This window comes from Suncus etruscus, chromosome 1, assembly GCF_024139225.1.
Source record: "Suncus etruscus isolate mSunEtr1 chromosome 1, mSunEtr1.pri.cur, whole genome shotgun sequence".
Taxonomy (NCBI): Eukaryota; Metazoa; Chordata; class Mammalia; order Eulipotyphla; family Soricidae; genus Suncus; species Suncus etruscus.
Window position 1 is genome coordinate 64,171,982 of NC_064848.1, and position 22,406 is coordinate 64,194,387.

The following is a 22,406-nucleotide window of genomic DNA, read 5'->3' on the forward strand; positions in this document are numbered from 1 at the left end:
TTGATCCTGGCACCATGTATGGTCCCCCAAGCACCACAGGGAGTATCCTCTGAGCACCAAACAAAACAAAGCCAAAGCTAAGGAGTTTAATAAGTGTATTACGTACTTAACAAATATCCCTTGACATTTTAGCTCATATCTTAGTGGCTTTTTATATAACCATTAAAAATTTTATAACATATAAAATAGTGATAAATAGTTCATCAAAATTGCTTAAGTCCTTCTCAGAATAGGAGTTATTTTTAAGGTAGTACCACTTACCTGAACGAGAATCATCTATGTTTTCTGGGGAAGTTTTCTTGGTTGAAAGTTTTCGTAGCTTAGTCTTCATTTTCTGGTTTCTATTGAATTAGGATAGTAGTTCAGTTATCTCAACTTAGAAACAAACAACAGTAATCACAACTATAAAATTTATAATATACAAACAGAAAAACATTATTTCAATGAAATTTGAACACAGTATTCACAATATCAACATTAAATTTTACTTATCAATAGCAATAATAAGTCAATATATTCATGTTATAAGAACTTTTTCTGTAGGAAAAATACATTAAAATGTAAATTAAAATGCTGGGTCCAAAGATAAAGATGGTCCAAATATAAAAATGGTCCAAATTATTGGAGTGTATGCTTAAAAGGAAGACCCCCTTCAATCCCTAGCATTTCATTGTTCCTCTACACTTAGTGCCCCCTCCTCCATGTCAAAAAAAAAAGATGTTATGGTAATCTTCCTTTTTTTTTGTGTGTGCCTGGACAATGCTTATTTGGCTAAAATAAAAATGTTTATGTCTAAGAGGAACTGAAATTACACACATGCCCCATACTAATTATAGCCAGTGCCTTCATTCATTGCTAGTGCAAATGTTGACTTACTCAACTTTTCTGGAAAATAATTTGGATACTTCCAAAAATCTTACAATTGTAATTGTCACATGACCTAGAAATCCTACTTCTGGGAATCTATACCAAGGACCCCAAAACTCTATACAGAAAAGACATTTACACTCTTTTCCTAAAATCTGGAAATCACACATGTCCAAGAATAGATGACTGGATAAAGAAACCGGTATATTTATAAAATGTAATACTACTTGGCTATAAGAAAAGACAAAATTGGGGCCACAGCAATAGCACAGCAGGTAGAACATTTGTCATGCATGTGTCCAAACTGAGGTTTAATTCCTGGCATTCCATATGGTCCCTCAAGCACCTTTATTAATGACCTCTAAACTCAGAGCCAAGGGTAAACCCTTACAACCACTGGGCAAAATAAACATAAAGAAAAGACAAAATCATGCCATTTATTTATACATGGATAAACCTGGAGGGAATTATGCTGAGTGATGTCAGTCTGATAGAATCATCTCTCTCATATGTGGTATAAAGACACATAGTAAGATAATAATAAGTGACCCAAACTACAAAACATAAAAATGTGTCTATGGAATGGAGCTCAGTATGTTAGTGAGACAGGGGTGGTGGTCAAGAAGAGTTCTTGAGGTAGAGTACAAAAGGAATATCCAAGCACAGTGGTGGAAGGAAATGACACACTGGTGGGGATGGTGTGGAACGATGTATGAAAACTTATTATCAATAGTATTATAAAATTGTAAAGCAGTGACTTAAAAAAGGACACAAAGATAATCATGGAGGGAAGCAGACACTCTCATGGGGAATGTGGTATTAGAATGTTGTGTGCATGAAACATAATCTTTGGTAAATCATGGTACCTCAACGAAAATTGTTTAGAGTTTCATTTTCAAATACTTTTGGATGTTTTACTTTATTCTGCTTTTTTTTTTTTTTTTTTTTTTTTGGTTTTTGGGCCACACCCGTTTGACGCTCAGGGGTTACTCCTGGCTATGTGCTCAGAAATCACCCCTGGCTTGGGGGGGACCATATGGGACGCCGGGGGATCGAACCGCGGTCCTTCCTTGGCTAGCGCTTGCAAATCGCCACCTACCCGGCCCCACTTTATTCTGCTTTTAGAGAAGCCAGAACTCGGGCAAAATATTTCTAGCTCTTCAGTAAAATATGGTGAGTGGCTTTTTTTTTTAACTAATATTTTTTGATAATTACTTGATCTCGTAATCTCCCCAACTCATCTGTTAACACCCTTACAAGCTAATTTTAGAGAAAAGATTTCTTCCAAGAATCAGCATTTGCTTGGAGAAATAAGTAAGGTTAAATAAATAAAAATTTAACATCAGATTTATTGCTACAAAGAATGTCAGCTGTTTTTCAGGAATCTAATGATAATTTAAGAGTAATGGAAACATTTTCATAACTTATTCTGAAGACACATTTTTATTGTTGTTATTTTTTGGGCCACAACTGGAAGGATTTTCCACACACTAGGGATTTACTCCTGGCTCTGCACTCAGGGATTACTCCTAGAGGTGCTCAAGAGATCATAAATGGGATGCCAGGGATCAAACCCTGGTCATTTAATTTTTTGGTGGGGAGGTCACACCTGGCAACGCTCAGGGGTTACTCCTGGCTCTATGCTCAGAAATCGCTCCTGGCAGGCTCAGGGGACCATATGGGATGCGGAGATTCGAACCATTGACCTTCTGCATGAAAGGCACACGCCTTATCTTCATGCTATCTCTCAGGTCCCCGGTCATTTAAATTTAAGGCAAAGCTCTACCCATTCTACTATTGTTCTGGCTGCAAGACACTTTCTTTTAGCATCAGATATGTGTTTTTCTTAAATATGATTTTTTTCACTATTGGTTTAGAATTAAAATTCATTCTTTACTCTTTTATTTTAAATCAGAAATATTTTAGAATATATGACTACATAATTATCACTGATTCCTTTCTTTTTTACTCCTTTCCTAACTGTGTGGCAAATATTTTTTATCACATTGGCTATTATACTCATCCAAGTTACAAGAAGGAGTAACTACTCTCAAAGAATAAATTTTCCAGTACCCAGCACTTGATAGATGTTGAGTCAGTTAGATTTTAACTCTATTTACATGTGCACATACTCACACTTGAATTAAGCAACAATCATTTACAGCAGTTGATGAATGAGTCAATATTAATAGAACTTGTTGAATGGGTTTTGATATGAGGAAGCACGTCATATTTCTGGTCAAACTTTAATAACAGATTGCTTTAACTTTCAATATTTAGTTAATTATTCATTTTAATAAAACCTTGTGACATGGATTCTGTGCAATGCCTTTTACTCAGTTTTTAATGCATGAAAGAGCACAAGGTATTTAATTGCTTTTCTCTTTTTTACATAAAATTAAGAATATTTAAAGTAACTTTATTTTTTTGTTGTTTTTATTTTTTGTTTTGTTTTGTTTTTGTTTTTGTTTTTTGGTTTTGGGGTCACACCCGGCAGCGCTCAGGGGTTACTCCTGGCTTGTGCTCAGAAATCGCTCCTGGCAGGCTCGGGGGATCCTATGGGATACTGGGATTAGAACCACAGTCCTTCTGCATGGAAGACAAACGCCTTACCTCCATGCTATCTCGCCGGCCCCAAGTAACTTTATTTTGATTTATTTGTTGGGTAGTCATATTTAGCAGTATCCAGGTTACTGCCAGTTTAGTGCTCAGAGTTGCTGTGGCAGTGCTTGGTAGAACTTGTAGTTCCAAGGATCAAACCTTTGGAAAGCAAAGAATGATCTCCAGCCACTGGGGCTAGCTCTCTTGTCTTTTAAAATATTATTTTTCCTGGTTATAAAATGATTTGAGTTTGAACTGGAGCAATAGTACAGTGGGTGGAGCATTCGCACATGGCTGACTTGGTTTTGATCCTGGTCACACAGGTGTTCTTTCCCCTGAGCCCTGCCAAGAGTGCTTCCTCAGCATAGAGCCAGGAGTAATCCCTATCAGCACTGGTTTTGAACCAAAAATCAAAACTAAAATTTTAATAAATGATTTAGTTGCACTCAGGAATGTTTGAATGACAGGGAAACATATATTCTGATTACAATATTCTTTTTTCAATTCAGAATTACTATGCATCATTCTAGACACATTTTCTTTTTTTCTTTTTCTTTTTTCTTTTCTTTTTTTGGTTTTTGGGCCACACCCGATGACGCTCAGGGGTTACTCCTGGCTATGTGCTCAGAAATTGCTCCTGGCTTGGGGGGACCATATGGGACACCGGAGGATAGAACCACAGTCCATCCTACGCCAACGCTTGCAAGGCAGACAGACACCTTACCTCTAGCACCACCTTCCCTGGCCCTAGACACATTTTCTTAACTTAAAAAAAATCCAGGGGCGGGGCCAAAAATCCAATTCATGCAGCATATACATTTCCAGATTTTGAAACATTCTTTTACAGAAATCACTGTAGATGCCACTAAGTTATGCAGAAATAGCATGCCTACGTTTTTATTGATTGATACTTTTGCCATATCCTATTTTTCTTTTTTCTTCTTTTTTTTTGGGGGGGGGGTCACATCCAGCAGCGCTCAGGGGTTACGCCTGGCTCTATGCTCAGAAATCGCTCCTGGCAGGCTCAGGAGACCATATGGGATGTCGGGATTTGAACCAACATCCTTCTGCATGCAAGGCAAATGCCTTACCTCCATGCTATCTCTCTGGCCCAATATATCCTATTTTTCTTTTCTTTTATTCTACTATCATCAATTTTGCTATTCAGAACTCTGTGTGTTGTGGTTTTTTGTAAGTCAATGTTAAATTCATTGATACCATACCCCAGTAGTGTGAGTCATTGTAAATGAGCAGTTAATGAAGAGTTATATACATTTTCAATTTGGATGGATATTATACCAAATTTTTTTTCAGAGGTTTGTAGTGATTTATGATTTTGTCAGCAATCCAGTGGGTGATTTCCTCCTCCCTTGATTTAATATAGTGTTATTATAGCTTTTAAAATACCTTCCTTCCTAAAGAATGAAAACTATTTCATATTTTATATCTTTAACTTAAAAAAGTATTATGTAGCTTTAAAAGACATTTGTTGTACAATGTTAATGAGTGAGAGAAGTAGAATGCCTTTGTTGAATACAGGTCGGAGGTGTGGGTGGAGGAATATATGGTGTGAATTGGTGGTGGGAATGTTGCACTGGTGAAGGGAGGGTGTTATTTTTGTGACTAAAACCCAACTACAGTCATGTTTGTAATCATGGTGTTTAAATAAAGACAAAAAATTTGCTTCCTATAAAAAAAGAGACAGATATCACACACACAGTAAAAAAAAAGACATTTGTTGTAAAATTCTACAGACTACTTATTTATTTGAACTATATAAAAATGAATAAATTTGTTAGTTGTGTTCAGGGTTTACTCCACGCTTTCTGCTCAGGGGTTCCTCCTGGCAGTCTCAGGGGACCACATGCAGTTTCTGGTATTACGTTAAAGTTATTAGCATGTTAAGGAATGCCTTGCCTTCTGTACTATCTCTCTGGCCTTTTATAAATATTTTTGTCTGTGACAAATGTGTTTAGTTGCCCCTAGTATCATTTATCTTTAAATTTGTTTTTTGTTTCACCCCCCCACAACACACACATAGATTTTCAATTATTATATGGTAAAATTCAACCAGCATTTGCTGGGATTTTTGCTTGTTTTTGTTTATTTATTTTTGGACTACACCTAGTAGTACTCAGGGCTTACTCCTGACTGCATTCTGGGATTATTTCTAGCAAGGCTGTGGGACCATATGTTGTGCTTGGGGTCTACTGGGCCAATCACATGCAAGGTAAATGCCCTTCTTGCTGTACTCTCTACAACCCCTGAATTAGTATTTTTCATCTTCAAAATGGTTTTTTCTCCAAGATAGTAAATAAATATATAAATTTAAATAAGTCATTGTCAATATTAATGTCTAAATATTTTATTTATCCACTACATCTTTGTTTTTTATTTTAGGTCACATTCAGCAATGCTCAGGAACAATGCTCTCAAGAATTACCCCTGGTGGTTTTCAGAGTACCATATGGGATGGTAGGGATCAAACTCTATTGACTACTTGCAAGGCGAATGCCTTACCCATTGTACTATCACTCCAGCCTTATACCTACTACTACTTTAACTATCAAGAATAAGTTAAGAGTTTCTTTCCTTCTCTCCAATACTTATTCCAGTCACATTTGTCATTTAATTTTGAAAAGGTTAAGTATAGTGTATTATGTTGGAACTAGTATGTAGAGGGCTATGGATACAACAACAAGGAACTTATATTTTATTTCAAAATCAACAGAAATCTTGAATATTTTTGTGTTTGAGAATATATATTATATATTATAAATTTTTTGTGTTTATAAAGTATCACCTGAAGGAAGAAAAATAAGGGAGAGATTAGAACGTTTAGATAAGGGTTTGAGAAATAGTGAAGCATGTAAGACACTTGTCTCAAATATGGTTGACTTGGGTTCCATCCCTGGTATCTTATAGGGTTCTCAGCCTCACCTGGAATGATCTCTGAGCACAGAGCCAAGGGCAAGCCCTGAGCACTTCCAGGTGTAGCTAAACAGAAAATATTCAATAGCACAGTGCGGAAAGAATTAGAGCAAGGTTAGTGAGAAAAATCAGAGAAAAATCAGAGGGAAAGATGGCTGAAGACATTTCAAAGAATCCTTGAGAGTCTGTTTCAGAGATTAGAGTGTTGTGGCAATATCAGGATTAGAACTCAAGTTTTTATTGCAGTTCTGGATTGTATCCACTGTAGACTACCCAGGTCTCTCTCTCTCTCTCTCTCTCTCTCTCTCTCTCTCTCTCTCTCTCTCTCTCTCTCTCTCTCTCTCTCTCTCTCTCTCTCTCTCTCTCTCTCTCTCTCTCTCTCTCTCAATTCTAAATCAGGTTGGGGAGGAATAAAAGGAATGAAAGGTGATACCTGGAAAGGAAAATCAGAAATTTATCAGTAGAAACAGATAATGAGTGTGACATGGAGCAAATAGAATTTGAAACATTTGAGGAACTTTTAGCAGGGAATTGGAGCTGAATTAGTGATTTCTGGAAAGAGAAAATAAGCCCTAATTACAGAATTTAAAGTGTTTTTGGAAGCCTCATACTAGAATTGGAGAGAGAAGGGAACAGAAGTTAGATAAAATTGGGTGTTGGTGGTCTATGATGAAACATTTGAATATGTTTCTGGGAACTAGAAAAATTCTTGTAGAAGATATTATTCCCAAACCAGTCCTGGTGTTAGAGGAAGAGAAACTAAGGATATGATAAAACTTGTTAACACTAAAGTTAATTTGGGGGAGAATTTCTGGGAATTAAAGGAAGAGGATGAGAGTGGAGAATGCTCACACAAATCATTCTCTTGGTGTGGTAATTTTGCTTCTTTTTATACTTTTTTCCTTCTTGGTGGAGATCAGAATATGTATTACGTAATAAAGGAGACTAAAGCTTATGCAACAATGAGACACTGCTCTTTCCACATAAAGCATGTCTCACTCTCCACTTCCTTTTAGCCGATATGCCAATTACAGAGAGACTATTTTCTGAAGGCAAAGGAAAAGGAAAAATGTTTTTTAGAAAGCCCAAGAAACCAATCAAGACTCAAGCCAAATCTTTTTGAGGAAGGAGAAGATAAAACGAATTTCTAGGGAAAGTTTCTTTTGTGTCCACAAGTCAGTAAAACTTGATGTTTGTTATGTATATTTTAATATTTTTCCAGTTTCTGTGATTCACTTCAGGGAAGTCATTAGTGACTTTAGTCACTTTTCTAGACTGTCTTTTTTCAACCTATTTTTAGGCTTATGGTATTTCTCCCACTCTCTGTTCTTTTTTTTTTTTTTTTTTTTTTTTTTTTTAAGAAGTTAGAAAAGCTTATTGGAAAGTAGTGGAGAAAGAAGAACTCCCCAAATGGGAGGAACTTAGTTTAGGAGTAAATTTACCCTGTATGCTTTAAATACTGGCTCTATCATTAAATTTATCGTGTACTTTAATAGATCTATGCTTTTGTTCCTCTTGCTAAAGGGACCACTTCCTATTTGCCTGGGAAACTTTTCACTCAATTTAAATGCCTTTGTCTTCCTAACCACACACATAAGCAAGCAGAATTTATTGCTTCCTTTGTAACTTGTTTGATAGTCAGTTCTATTTATTTTTCTATCTTTTAAGCTAGACTGTTTACTTCTTGGGAAGAAGGGTTGTAGCTCAGTTATCATTGTACCAAAAACAATGATCTATAACAAGCACTCAGTAATTTGGGCCAATCCTTCTAAAAGTCTACAAATTAGCTAAGGTAGAGTCATCCACTAGACATATTTGAATTGCTCAAATCCTAAATAAGTACAGAGTTGTAAAGTTAGAACAGTGGTTTGAAATTTGTATGAGCACATTTTGATCTACCTAACTGAGCTTTATATGGCAGTCTACTAGAACTCATATCTTCTTGTACTAAGTCAATGTTCTTAAAAAAAATGATTCTCTGCTTGTGTATGATCCAATGGTTTTAGTATAACCAAATATTTTTCCAGTCTGCTGTTTTATACCCCCAGTCTTCTCAATGCCTCACATTCTAGTGGTGTATTGGACTAAATATTTAGTGGTATATTGGACTAAATATTCAAAAATATTTTTGAAGAAATGCAGATAGATTGAGCTATTATTAACCAAGTTTAGAGCTAGAATTTGCTTCCATCCTATTGGAACCTTCAGCTATCCAGATCTCAGTTTACTCTTCTCAAGAATGAACAGTTTCTGGGAAAAACAGGGTCTTTTTAATCTGTTAAATTGATTCTTGTGCTACTTTATAGGTTCTTGGTTTAGACTTTTTAATTCCCTCTTTCTAGTTTCAATTTATTTGATTGTTTTTTATGAGGTAATATTGGTTTTCAACTCCATTCATATTTTAGGAATATAATTTGATGCCTCTTCAAAATATTTTACTAAAACACACAACTGAAGTGCGCCAATATGACTCTGCCAATTTCAATGGACCTTCTTTGCTCATTGATCATGGACCTTCTTTTCCTCTGGATTTTGTGATGGAGATGGGGTAAGAATATTTAATTCTGTGGTCAGAGTCTAAGGATTTTGTTTTAATTATTTTTTGTTTATTTATATCTGACATTTGTCTTTTTCTTTATAAATATGACAAAGGTGGTGGGAAGAGCAGGAAATAAGAAGGGACCTACAAACAGTGATAGAGGGATTTTGATAGTTGGAGTAACAAGTAAAGCACACTTGGTTCCTTTTGTTGTTGCATTGTTATTCACAATAGTCCAAAACTGGAAACAACTCAAGTGCCCAAGAACAGATGAGTGAATAAAGAAATTGGTACATCTACACAATGGAATACTATGCAGCTATTAAAAATGAAGTCTGAAGTCATGAAATTTACTCTTACATGGATGGATATATAGAGTATTATGCTGAGTGAAATGAGTCAGAGAGGGATATACATATAATAATTTTACTCATTTGTGGGATATAAAAAGATAGTGTGGTAATAATATCCAGAGACAATAGAGACGAGGGCAAGAAGAACTGGTTCATTGTAGGAATCTTGCTACAAATAGCAGGGAAGTGCAGTTAGGGCAGAAAGGACCACTATGACAATGATAGTGGAAACTATTACTCTGGACAAGAACTGGGTGCTGAAAGGTGATATACATAATTTTCCAAACCACAGTATCTAAAAGGGAAGTAAAGGAAAAGAGAAAGAGAGAGAGACAGAAATAGAGAGAAGAAAAAATGTCTGCTTCAGAGACAGGCATGGGAGAGGGCAGAAGCAAAACTGGGAATATAGATGGTGGAAAATGTGCATTGGTGAAGGATGTTGTACATGTATGACAAACTCAATCATGATCAACTTTGCTATTTTAAAAAAATAACTGCTTTAGGGGCCCAAGCAATAGCACAGGGGTAGGGCATTTGCCTTGCATGTGGCAGACTAGGGTTTGATTCCAAGCATCCTATATGGTCTCCTGAGCCTCCAGAAGTAATTTCTGAGTGTAGAGCCAGGTATAACTCCTGATCACTACTGGGTATGACCACAAACAAAGCCACAAACAAACACAGCTTTATTATGAACCACCTTGTAGCCAAGGTATTTAAATAAAGTAAGTAAGAGATTAAAAAATATTGAAGCGGGGGGGGGGGGGAATTTAAAAATATTATAAACCATACCTTGTTATATATGTAAACATTTCCATGAGATTATTATATTGCTGATCCTGCCCTGATCAATGATTGTGCCCTACCCTAGGGTGTGACCTGGCATTCTGCTCCCACCCTAAGGTGGTACCTGATTCAGATGTATAAAAGCAAGGGCTTTTTTCTGGGGCTGATTCTGAGGCTTTTGGCTTCAGCATATCCTCTGAATAAAGCCAATATCTTCTGAAGCCTGTCTGCCTGTTGGCTTTTCTACCTGCTGCATTAACCTCAGAACCCCCAGCTGAACAGGGTGGCAGATGTGTGGTCTGAGCTGGAGGAGAAAGATCTCAGCCTCCATCCCTCTATCAGTCAGCCCCATCAAGGGCTGTTATGCAACAATACCTCAATACAAATAAACAAATGGTACTGGAAAAACATTTATAAACACAAACACCCACTAAAAAGGAAGTAATTAAACCACTAATTCACACTATACACAAAAGATAATTAAAATGGAAAAAAGAGTTGAATGTGAGAAAACCAGCAGGAAGGCTGATCAGTGACTCGATGAGTTCTCCAGGCACCCGCCAAGGTGGCAGAAATCAGGCACCTGGCCTGCAGCCCTGAAGGAAACTAGCAGGGGGGCTGACTAGTTTAGAGTGAACTGCCCCAAGCCCTGCTATTCACCCACATCCATGTTCTCTAGTTATTGAACCCCAACACAACACACAGAGAACACAACACTGCAAAGAACAGAATGGGGAATCAAGGTAGAACACCACCATGCATAGAAATAATAATGGTTGCTCTGCAGACTCAACAAATATCAGTCACTTTCATGAATAGCCTCTCTGATAAAGAGTTTAGAGAGAAAATCTGGAGAATGCTCAAAGAATACAAACAAACCATGGAACAAACTGAATGAATCACAAAGAATAAAGAGAATGCAAAAGCAAATAAGAAAACTTCAAACTGAAATAACTGTACAGAAAAACATGGTAGGAGAAATGAAAACCTCACTTGAAAGCCTCACTAGCATAGTGAGTGAGAGTGGCTGAGGACAGAATAAATGAGCAGGAAGATGAGCTTCATCACAATTTCATACAACAGCAGAGATCAGAAAAAAGCTTTAAAATCAAATCAGATGATGGAAAAAGTCCTCAAAGAATATGGGATAAACTCAACAGAAACAACATAAGAATTATTGTAGTTCAAGAGGCCCAGGAAGAAAATCCCCATGAAGAATCAATAGTCAAGGACATCATTGCAGAGAAACTTCTAGAGCTAAAGAGTACATGCAATCAAATCCTGAATGCCCTAAGAGTAGCAGCTAAAAGAAATCCAAAGAAAAGCATTCCAAGATACAAGACAGTCACAATGACAAATGCCACAGATACGAACAGAATACTGAAGGCAGCAAGATAAAAAAAGGAAAATTACATACAAAGGAGCATCTTTAGATTTACAGCAGATCTATCATAAACAACCCTCAAGGCCTAAAGGTAGTGGTTGAATATAGTGGCAAAACTCAATGAAATGAATGCTTTGCCAAGAGTACTTTACCCAGTCAGACTCATATTCACATTCGAAGGAAGAATACACTGCTTCATGAATAAACATCAGCTCAAAAACTTTACAGACTCAAAATCAGTCTTAAAAATAAAGCTGAAAGGTCTATTTTAGGACAAGACAAACTCAATAGACACACCAAACTCCTACAAAAAAATGACACTAAATTTCATGGCAATCATCTCTCTCAATGTCAAAAGACTAAATGCACCTCTTAAGAGACAGAGTGACTAAATGGATAAGAAAGTTGAATCCAACATTCTGCTGCCATATGGCCCCCCGTGTCTGCCAGGAGCAATTTATGAGTGCAGAGCTAGGAGTAACCCCTGAATGCCACAGAGTGTGACCCAAAAATGAAAACAACAACAAAAACATTTGCTGATAGATTTGAAGAAAAACATCAATAACAACACAATAATAGTGGGAGATTTTAACAAAATCCTGTCACCGCGTGATAAATCAATCCGGTTAAAAATTAACAAGGATATAATGGCTCTGAAGGAAGAGATGGAAGAGAGCAGTGTAGTAGATATATGTAGGGCTATCTATCCCCAGAAGCTGAATACACATTCTTCTTCAATGCACATAGGATATTCTCCAAGATATGCCACATGCTGGGCCACAAAACATACCCTTATAAAATCAAAAGGATAGAAATTGTATCAACTACATTCTCAGATAATTATGCACTGAAATTAGAAATGAATACAAAGAGACACATAAAAATAAATTTAACACCTGGAAATCAAACAGCTCACTACTGAACAGCCAGTAGGTTAAAGATGAAATTAAAAAGAAAATCAAAAGATTTCTGGAAACCACTAAAAATAAAGAATTATCAGAATTTGTGAAATATAACAAAAATGGTATCAAGAGGAAAATGTATAGCTTACAAGCATTCACCAGGGAGGAAAAGCTTACATAAATAACTTAATGGCACAACTTAAAAAATTGGAAAATTATCAACACATGAACCAAAAAATAGGCAGACAGAAGGAAATAAAAAAATTTCAGAGCAGAAATTAATGAACTGGAAGCTAAAAAATACAATCCAAAAGGTCAATGAAAGGAACAGTTGATTCTTAAAGAACATACAAAAACAACAAGATTGACAAACTACTAGCAAGTTTCACAGAGAAAGAAAGAAACTTAATAAACAATTAGAAATGAAAAAGGGATGGGGCCGGAGAGATAGCATGGAGGTAGGGCATTTGCCTTGCATGCAGAAGTATGGTAGTTCAAATCCCGGCATCCCATATGGTCCCCTGAGCCTGCCAGGGAGCGATTTCTGAGCATAGAGCCAGGAGTAATCCCTGAGCGCTGCTGGGTGTGACCCAAAAAAAAACAAAAAACAAAACAAAACAAAAAAAGGAAAGGCTACTACAGATACTGCAGAAATTAAAAGGATAATCATGGATTACTTTGATAAACTTTGTGCCACAAAACAAGAAAACATGGAAGAAATCGTTAAATTCTCAGACTTATAACCTTCCAAGATTAAACCTAGATGGCCTGTAATATCTGAACTGACCTATCACTATTGGAGAATTTGAAATAGTAATCAACAGGCTTCCCCAAAACAAAAGCCCAGGCCCAGATGAATTCACTAGTGAATACTTTCAAACTTTTTCGAGAGGATCGACTGCCAATTGTATTCAGGCTCTTTCAGGACATTGAAGAAACAGAAATAGTCCCAAATAGTTTCTATGAAGCTAAAATCACCTTTATACCATAAGTAGACAAAGATGCCACCAAAAAAGAAGAAGAAAAAGAAGAAGAAGAAGAAGAAGAAGAAGAAGAAGAAGAAGAAGAAGAAGAAGAAGAAGAAGAAGAAGAAGAAGAAGAAGAAGAACTACAGGCCAATATCCTTGATAAACACAGATTCAAAGATCCTCAACAAAATTCTAGCAAATAGAATCCAAAGCCTCATCAAGAAGGTCATACACATGACCAAGTAGAATTCATTCCAGAGATGCAAGGGTTTAAGTTTAACATACACAAGTCAATAATGTAATACACCAATTCAACAAAAGAAAAAAATTATACGATCATATTAATAAATGCAGAGAAAGCATTTGGCTAGGTCCAACATCCATTCATGATGAAAACTCTCAACAAGGTGGGAATGGAAGTAGCTTTTCTCAATAAAGAGAAAAATAAAGAGGTGAAAGGCCTATACAAAGAAAACTACAAAACACTGCTTCAAGAAATAAAAGAGGACACAAGGAAATGGAAACATATAACCTACTCATAGATTAGGAGGATTAACATCATTAAAATGGCAAAACTTCCCAGAGCATTGTACTGATTAAATGCAATCCCTCTAAGAATACCCATGACATTTGTCAAAGAACTGGATCAAACACTCCTGAAATTCATTTGGAACAATAAACACTGATGAATAGCTAAAACAATGATTGGGAAAAAGAAGATTGGAGGCATCATTTCCCCAACTTTAAATTGTAGTATAAAGCAATAGTCATTAAAACAGCATATTATTGGAACAAAGATCAATGGAATAGACTTGAGTATTCTCAGTTGGGAATACTGACAACTACCATGACAAGATAGTCAGAGAACAGTATAATGCCTGTCCCAAAGATAGGCAGAGGGATTGGGGAGAAGGTAATGGGCACATTGGTGGTGGGAAAGTTATACTGGTGAGGGGTGGTATACATTCTATGACTGAAACCCAACTACAAACATTTCTCTAACCATGATGCTTAAATAAAGAAATAATTAAAGAAAAAAATTATAAAGAAAAAACTTGAATGTTACCTCTGAATTCACAGAATATATATAATAGACATAGTTAATACATTGCACAGTATTGGCTTTAGAGAATTGTCTTTTAGGAAAACAAAACCAAAAAATAAGCAAATAGAATGATATAAAATAAAACAGGTTTTTCACTGCAAAACAAGCTCATTAAAATTAAAATTATACTGAGTGAAAGTATATTTATAATCCTACATTGGACAGGAGTTAATATATAAAATATTCATAAAACTTAATAAGTGTTTTAAAATTGGAAAAAAGTTAAACACTTATCCAAAGAAAACATTTAGATCCAGACCCATAAAGCATATCACTTATCAGGAAACTATACCAGGAAACTAAAATAAAACAGTAATGAAATATAGCCTCTTACTTGTGAGAATGACCTACTTCAAAAAGACAAGATGTAACAAGTACTGGATGGGTGTGGAGAACTCTCCACAGCATGTGGGAATGCAAATTGGTCTAGCTTTTAATGAAAATGCTAGTTTTCTTCCATTTAAAAGTATTATACATCAATTCCCTTGTAGTTGGTCTGCTTGGATTTTCTGTTTCTCATTCACTCTTAAAATGTTAATTTCCAAGAATTGGAACTTTTTTTATAAATTATCAAGTGTATTGGCATAAACCAATTCTTAATATTTTGATACTTTGTAGTTATGTATTGTCTGTTATACTTTCTTCCTTTTGGTTGTGTATTATATTTTTTAGGGTTTTTCTATTTTTGTTTTTTATTTCATTTTTTTCTATTATCAAAATGAGTAGCGGGGCCGGGAAGGTGGCGCTAGAGGTAAGGTGTTTGCCTTGCAAGCGCTAGGTGTCCCATATGGTCCCCCCAAGCCAGGAGCGACTTCTGAGCTCATAGCCAGGAGTACCCTCTGAGCATCAAACGGGTGTGGCCCAAAAACCAAAAAAAAAAAAAAAAAAAAAAAAAAATGAGTAGCTAAAGTCTAGCTCAGAGGTCTCAAACTCAATTTACCTGGGGGCCGCAGGAGGCAAAGTCGGGGTGAAGCAGGGCCGCATAAGGGATTTCGCTTACCGAATATTCGCAATAAAAAATAGCATTAGTAAGAAAAAAACTCGCAAAAAATTACATTAAACATTTGCATACCCTGAACGGAACTGCTCGGGGTATGCGAATGTTTAATGCGATTTTTTTCTTACTAATGCGATTTTTATTGCGATTATTCGGTAAGCGAATAATCGCGAATACTGCGATATTTGAAGGCCAGCAGCGGGCCACAAAATGTTGTACGGAGGCGCGAGTTTGAGACCCCTGGTCTAGCTAAAGATTTGTAAATTCTGTTTACATTCTTGGAGAGGTCTTGTTCTTTTGATTTCTACTTTAATTTTCACCTGAGTTTTTTGTTTGTTTGTTTGTTTATTTGTTTTTATGGTCATTCCTGGTAGCACTCAGAAATTCACTCCTGGGGTGCTCTGGGATGTCAGGATTGAACCCAGGTCTGCTGTGTGCAAGCAACTATACTTTGCTATGCTATTCCTCTTGCCCTGTCCACTTGAGTTTTTACTGTTTTGTTTGTTTGTTTGTTTGTTTGTTTACTGTTTCTTTTTTTCTCTCATTACTTTCTCTTTTAAAGGGAAATGTGGGGTTTCTTTATAGTGTGAGTTGAGATTATTTGAGATTTTGTTCATTTTGTTCATTTTGTTCATTTACCTCTTGCGCCACCTCTCCGGCCCCATGTTTCTTTTTAAAAAGAATTTCCCAGGTATTTTAATTTCTTCTCTAATATTGACCCAATAATTATTAAGTAGTATATTATTTAGCCCAGATATACATTGAAATGTTTACAGTTTTCATTTTATGGTTGATTTATAATTTTTTACCATTGTAAGAAGGAAAGATACTTGATATAATGTCTGTGACTTTCCTAAAGTTGTTTTGTTTAAAAATGTGATCTATTTTGAGAATGTTACTTGAACATTTGATAATGTAATTTGTTTCAGGTGTGAGTACCCTTTGATGTTTATTAAATACATCTCATCTAATCATTTAATGCTGTTTTATTTTTTATTGTTTATCTCTATATGTTGCTCTTCCCATTGATGAGAGTTTCTGCTACTGTTGTTTTGCTGATAATTCTTTCTATTTAGGAATGTTGGGGCTGGTGAGGTGGCGCTAGAGGTAAGGTGTCTGCCTTGCAAGCGCTAGCCAAGTAAGGACCACGGTTCAATCCCCTGGCGTCCCATATGGTTTCCCCAAGCCGGGGCAATTTCTGAGTGCTTAGCCAGGAGTAACCCCTGAGCATCAAATGGGTGTGGCCCCAAAAAACAAAACAACAACAACAAAAAAGGAATGTTAAAATTACTGTCATCAATTTTATTTTGGTGAGGATGTCATACCCAGCAAGGCTCAGGGTTACTCCTTGTTTTACACTCAGGAATTCTGGAAGTGCTTGGGGGACCACATGGGATGCTGGAGATTGAACCCAATTCTATCCAATTGTTGTCCACAAGCAAGGCAAGTACCCTACACATTGTGCTATCATTCTGGTCCCCAAAGTTACTTGTATATTCTGATACCTTTTTGTTTTGTGTAAGATTTATTAGTGAATGCTAAATTTTCTTGATGGTTAATCTCTTAGCATTTATAAATTGTTATTTTTTTAAACTAGAAGGCTATTTTTATCTAAGTATGGATTTCCCAGCATTTTTGTTTATTTATTATTATTTTTGTTTGTTTGGGGTCACACCTTGTAGTACTTAAATAGATGACTCCTGGCTCAGGAATCACTCCTGGTGGGCTTGGGTTGCCATATTAGATGCTGAGGATAAAACCCAGGTTGAGTGCTTGCAAGGCCCCATCCATTATACTATATTCTCCTGCCTTTGTTATTATTTATTTATAGAATACTTTCCCAATAGTTGCTTAAGCCTATGTTTACCTTTGAAGTATAATTGTGTGTCTGGAGCATAAGAAAATTGGGTTTCATCAAAACAGTCATGCATCATGATCAGATGAGATTTATTTCAGGGATGCAAGGATAGTACAATATACATAAATCAATCAACGAGATAGCACATCAACAAAAGAAAGTATAAAATTATATGACCTTATCAGGATCTGTGAAGAAAGCTTTGACAAGATACAACATTCCTTCATCATAAAACATCTCACTAAAATAGATAGAACAAGAACTTACCTCAATATAGCTAAGACTGTATACAATGAGCCCAATGCTATTATCATAAAACACAATGAAGAACTGAAATCCTCTTCTCTCAGAGCAGGCACAAGGCAAAGATGTCCCATTTCTCTGCTATTATTGAACATAGTATTGGAAGTTGTAGACACAGCAACTAGGCAAAAAAAAAGAAATTATGGGTATTCAAATTGCAATAGAAGACATCAAGCCATTGCTATTTTTAGATGATATAAGATAAATAGAAAACATAAAAACTCAACTAAGAAAAAAAACTCAATTAAGATTATTTTTAAACTTTATTGATTGATCAATTGGTTGTTGGGCTACACCCAGTGGTGCTCAAGGATTACTCCTGGCTCTGCACTCAGACATCACCCCTGGAAGGCTGGGGGACCATATGGGATGCTGGGAATTGAACTGGATTCTTCCCAGGTCAGCCACATGCAAGGCAAATGCCCTACTTCTGTGCTATCTCTCCAGAGCCTCAATTAAGATATTTTGAGAAACAGGCCTGGAGAGATAGCACAGAGGCGTTTGCCTTGCAAGCAGCCGATCCAGGACCAAAGGTGGTTGGTTCGAATCCCGGTGTCCCATGTGGTCCCCCGTGCCTGCCAGAAGCTATTTCTGAGCAGACAGCCAGGAGTAACCCCTGAGCACCACCGGGTGTGGCCCAAAAAACCAAAAAAAAAAAAAAAAGATATTTTGAGAAACAATAAACCAATACAGTAAAATTAGCCAACTTCAAAACAAGCAGAAAATATCAGTTGCATTTTTAAATAAAAATGGTATGTTCTATATAAAAATTTTTGAAGAGTGCAAAATTATGACTTGTCCCTATACCCCTTTCTTCTTCTTTACTCAAACTTGACAGCAGAGACAATGATATAAGTGGACAAGAGGAGAGGGGGGATAAATAAACCTGGAGTAATATCTTAGGTAGAGGCATATCTGCAAAACAGGTAAGCAACAGTATTACCTACATTTTGGATTACAGTAAAAATTGCAATGAAAAAGAATATTTATGAAAGCCCCCATTTTTGGTTTTGTTGTTATGAATTCAGAAGCAACTAAAGTGCTAGAAGAAAATAATATATAGAAAAGAAATAAAGATAATAGTCTCACTCAATTTCAATCATCTAAATGCATCAATTAAGACATACAGGATGGACAAGAAAATTGAATTCAACCTTCTGCTGCTTACAAGAAATACAAGTATATTTTTTCTGTAAAAGAAGTGATAGTGGGCAAATAAATCGGGGAAACTGCAATGGCAGTTGTAACCATGGTGTTTAAGTAAAAAAAAAATAACCTCCACAGAAAATATTCCCAAAATATTTCCCCATACATACAAACACATGAAGAAAGTATAGGAAATGCCTCTATCTCAGTATGCCCACCTCCACATACCAAACCAATGTGCTTGATAATCTTCAAGTGAGGTTTACCTACCAGTTGACATCCTTGGAAACTTTAGGGAACCAGAAGTAGAATCCTCCTTCAAGCTAGGCTATGGAAGCCTTCATGTCCTCTCTTTCCTCACCTCCATACCTCCTTACCATCAAGTTCACATATGTGGCCAACACTACACAACAACTACACTACAGCTCTATTCATCATATGTTATACTTCTCATACTTATATCTCCTGTCACTGGCTGACAATGGTCAGGAAAAAAAAACAACAACACTCATCCTAATCTTTCAGAAACTCCCAGTCAGGCTAATTACAAATTACAGTTACAACACAGCATAGAAGTAGCACAGAAAATACAGTGAGGAAGGTGCTTAGAAGCCCATCAAGCTCAATGAGGAATACACTACCAGTAATAACTATTTCTGTAAACTCTCATTTTAGTGACACCATGTTGAGGATGTTTAATTAACTCAAAGAAATGATGACACAGGTAACCAGAAAGACAAGAAAATATGAGAACAGAATGAAAAAACTAAAATCAGAAGAGACAAAATGAGGAGTATATTAAGTAATTTAAAATATTTACCTGAAAGTTTGAGCAACAGAATCACAACAGCTGAGGGGAAAAAAATTGAGCTCCAAGATGAGTTGCAGGAAACCTGTAAAAAGTTACAGAAGATTAAAAAATAGTTTGGAAAGTAATAAAAAGCACACCAGAAAAGTATGTGATAAGTTCAAGAGGATCAATATAAGAATAATCAGTCAAAAGAAAATAATGCCTGCTCACTCTGCCCAGGTAGTCTGGTCCTGACTGATAAATCTGTGGCACACTCAAAATGGTTGGGGGAAGATGACCCTTTCAGTACAAAATCACAACAGTCTAGCCTTACACTCTGACAGAAATTGCCCATCTCCACAATTTAACCTTATCAAGCTGCCAGGCCACTAAATTTATTTCAAATCTGTAGGTTCTGGCCTGCAAGTGGCTGTGCCATACCTCAAAATTTCATAGTAGTGTTATCCCAGTAATATCACAAGAAATCAGATGTGAAAGTTATATAGAAATCTACCAGGTTCAGTGAGCCTAAATAGTAACACAGAAGGCTCATCTAGCACAAACAACCTAGTAAATCCTTAGACATTAACTTTAGCAACATCATGAAGTTATAATTACGGGCCCGGAGAGATAGCACAGCGGTGTTTGCCTTGCAAGCAGCCGATCCAGGACCTAGGGTGTTGGTTCAAATCCCGGTGTCCCATATGGTCCCCCGTGCCTGCCAGGAGCTATTTCTGAGCAGACATCCAGGAGTAACCCCTGAGCACTGCCTGGTGTGACCCAAAAACCAAAAAAAAAAAAAAGAGTTATAATTACTTCAAAATGATCCTTGTTGTTTAGATAATTGTAACTATGCCTTTGTGTTGTAATAAGCAATATGAAGTAAAGTCGTATGTTCCTGCAAGGAGGCAGGCTATGTTTTGTGGGGATGGGTGAGAAACTGGGGACACTAATGAATGGAAGATCACACTGGTGGTTAGATTGGTGTTTGAACATTTAGTGCCTAAAATGACTGTATTCTGAACAATTTGGTAAATCATAATTTTTAATAAAAAATTTTAACAAAGGATCATCAGAGCCCCTAAAGGACAGGGAGGTAAATTCAATGAGGAACAAATAGTTCAGATAAAAAATAAGCCCAAAAGTTCAGATAGAAAATAATGTAGGAATATCTCAGAGCCATGATTGTATTCATTTGTAGGATATAAAAAAAGATAGTATGGTAATAATTCCCATAGGAAACAGAGATGAGGGCAAGCAGGACTGGTGCATGGTAGAAAGTTTGTCAAAAAGAGTGGGTTAATACAGTTAGGGCAGAGAAGTTACCACTATGACTATGATAGTTGGAAATGATCACTCTGGACAAGAACTGGGTGCTGAAAGGAGGTAAAGTTATATAAATTTTACCCTTTCAGTAAAAGTTTTGCAAACCACAGTGTCTAAAAGTAAAAAAGGAAGAGAAAGAGAGAGAAAAGAAGAGAGAGAAGAAAAATGCTTACCACGTTGGCAGGCAGAGGGAGGAGGGGAGAAGGAAACTGGGGACATTGGTGGCTGAAAATATGCACTGTTGAGAGGTGGGTGTTGAACACTGTATAACTGGAACTTGACCATGAACAACTTTGTAATTTTTCTCACTATAATACAATTAAACATTTATAAAAGTAGAATAAATAAAGAAGAATTTCTCAGAGTCATGAGTACAGGCACTCAGATCCAAGAGGTCCAAAGAATCCCAGTGAAAGTAAACCCAAGAGAAAAATGCAACACACATTAAAATCAGAATGCCAAAAGCCAAAGACACAGAATATTTATTGAAAACAGAAAGATTAAAAAGAAACATATACAAAGGAAAACCCTTGAGATTCATAACAGATCTAGCAAATGAGACTGAGTCAGAAAAGAGTGATGGGATATAGCAAAGAAAACAAATGCAGAATAAAGCCCTTATGAAATGAACACCACCATTTAGATTCATGGGAATAATACAAAGCTTCATAGATAGGCAACAGCTTAGGGAATTCATAGCCTTGAAACTAGTTTTGCAAGGAGCATTAAAAGACCTTTAAAGGATAGGACAAGTTTCCCAGCACATGGAACTACTGTATGTGGAACTCACTCATGGCACTTATGGTTGCCCTCTACTAGATTAAAGGTCTGTTTGATCCTTGCTGAGAGATTTTATAGTCTAAAATAATTAATTAATATTTCATTTATATTGAATATTCTGTGTCAGGTGATATTTTGCATCCACGGGATTTTTATTGCAGTTTTTTTACTTTTTAATTCAGACACTTAAACAATAGTAATTTTCTAACCCAAAGTCAGTATTGACATTTTAGGACTTTTTTGGGGGGTGAGGGCCATACCCGATGATGCTCAGGGGTTACTCCTGTCTATGAGCTCAGAAATCACTCCTGGCTTGGGGACTGTATGGGACACCAGGGAATCGAATCGTGGTCCATCCTGGGTCAGCTGCATGCAAGGCAAACACCCTACTGCTGTGCCATCACTCCAGCCCCAGTACTGACATTTTAGGAGAAAACACACTTTTATACTTTTATAGGTTTATTTAGAAATTTTCTTATTGTTTTTAAATTTTGGATCCAGAGTGATAGTATAGTGGCTAGAATTCTTATTCCTGTGGCCAACCCAGGTTTGAGCCCCATCAAACCAGAGCACCCAAGGCTGGCTCAGAAGTGATCTCTGATATTGGTGATGTTATCGGTGTTAGGAAATTGGCTTACCTGAACCTCAATTATGAATATAGCTTCATAATTCATGGAACCTCAATATAAGTTTTCTTAATTCTCCTCCTCACTTTTATTTGTATATTTGTAAAATGTATTTATTTCATATGAGTTTAAAAATGTAATAGTACA

The 22,406-nt window shown here is 36.4% G+C and overlaps 1 long non-coding RNA gene across 1 annotated transcript in view; it reads right to left on the reverse strand.

Moving 5' to 3' along the window:
- Nucleotides 1-277: 277 nt before the first annotated feature.
- LOC126010108 (uncharacterized) overlaps nucleotides 278-22,406 on the reverse strand; it is a 39,033-nt gene continuing 16,904 nt past the window's right edge. The window contains exons 2-3 of the long non-coding RNA XR_007496249.1: nucleotides 17,556-17,712; nucleotides 278-341 (exon numbers count right to left, since the gene is read on the reverse strand). This is a non-coding gene — a long non-coding RNA (uncharacterized LOC126010108). The remainder of the gene's footprint in view (nucleotides 342-17,555; nucleotides 17,713-22,406) is intronic.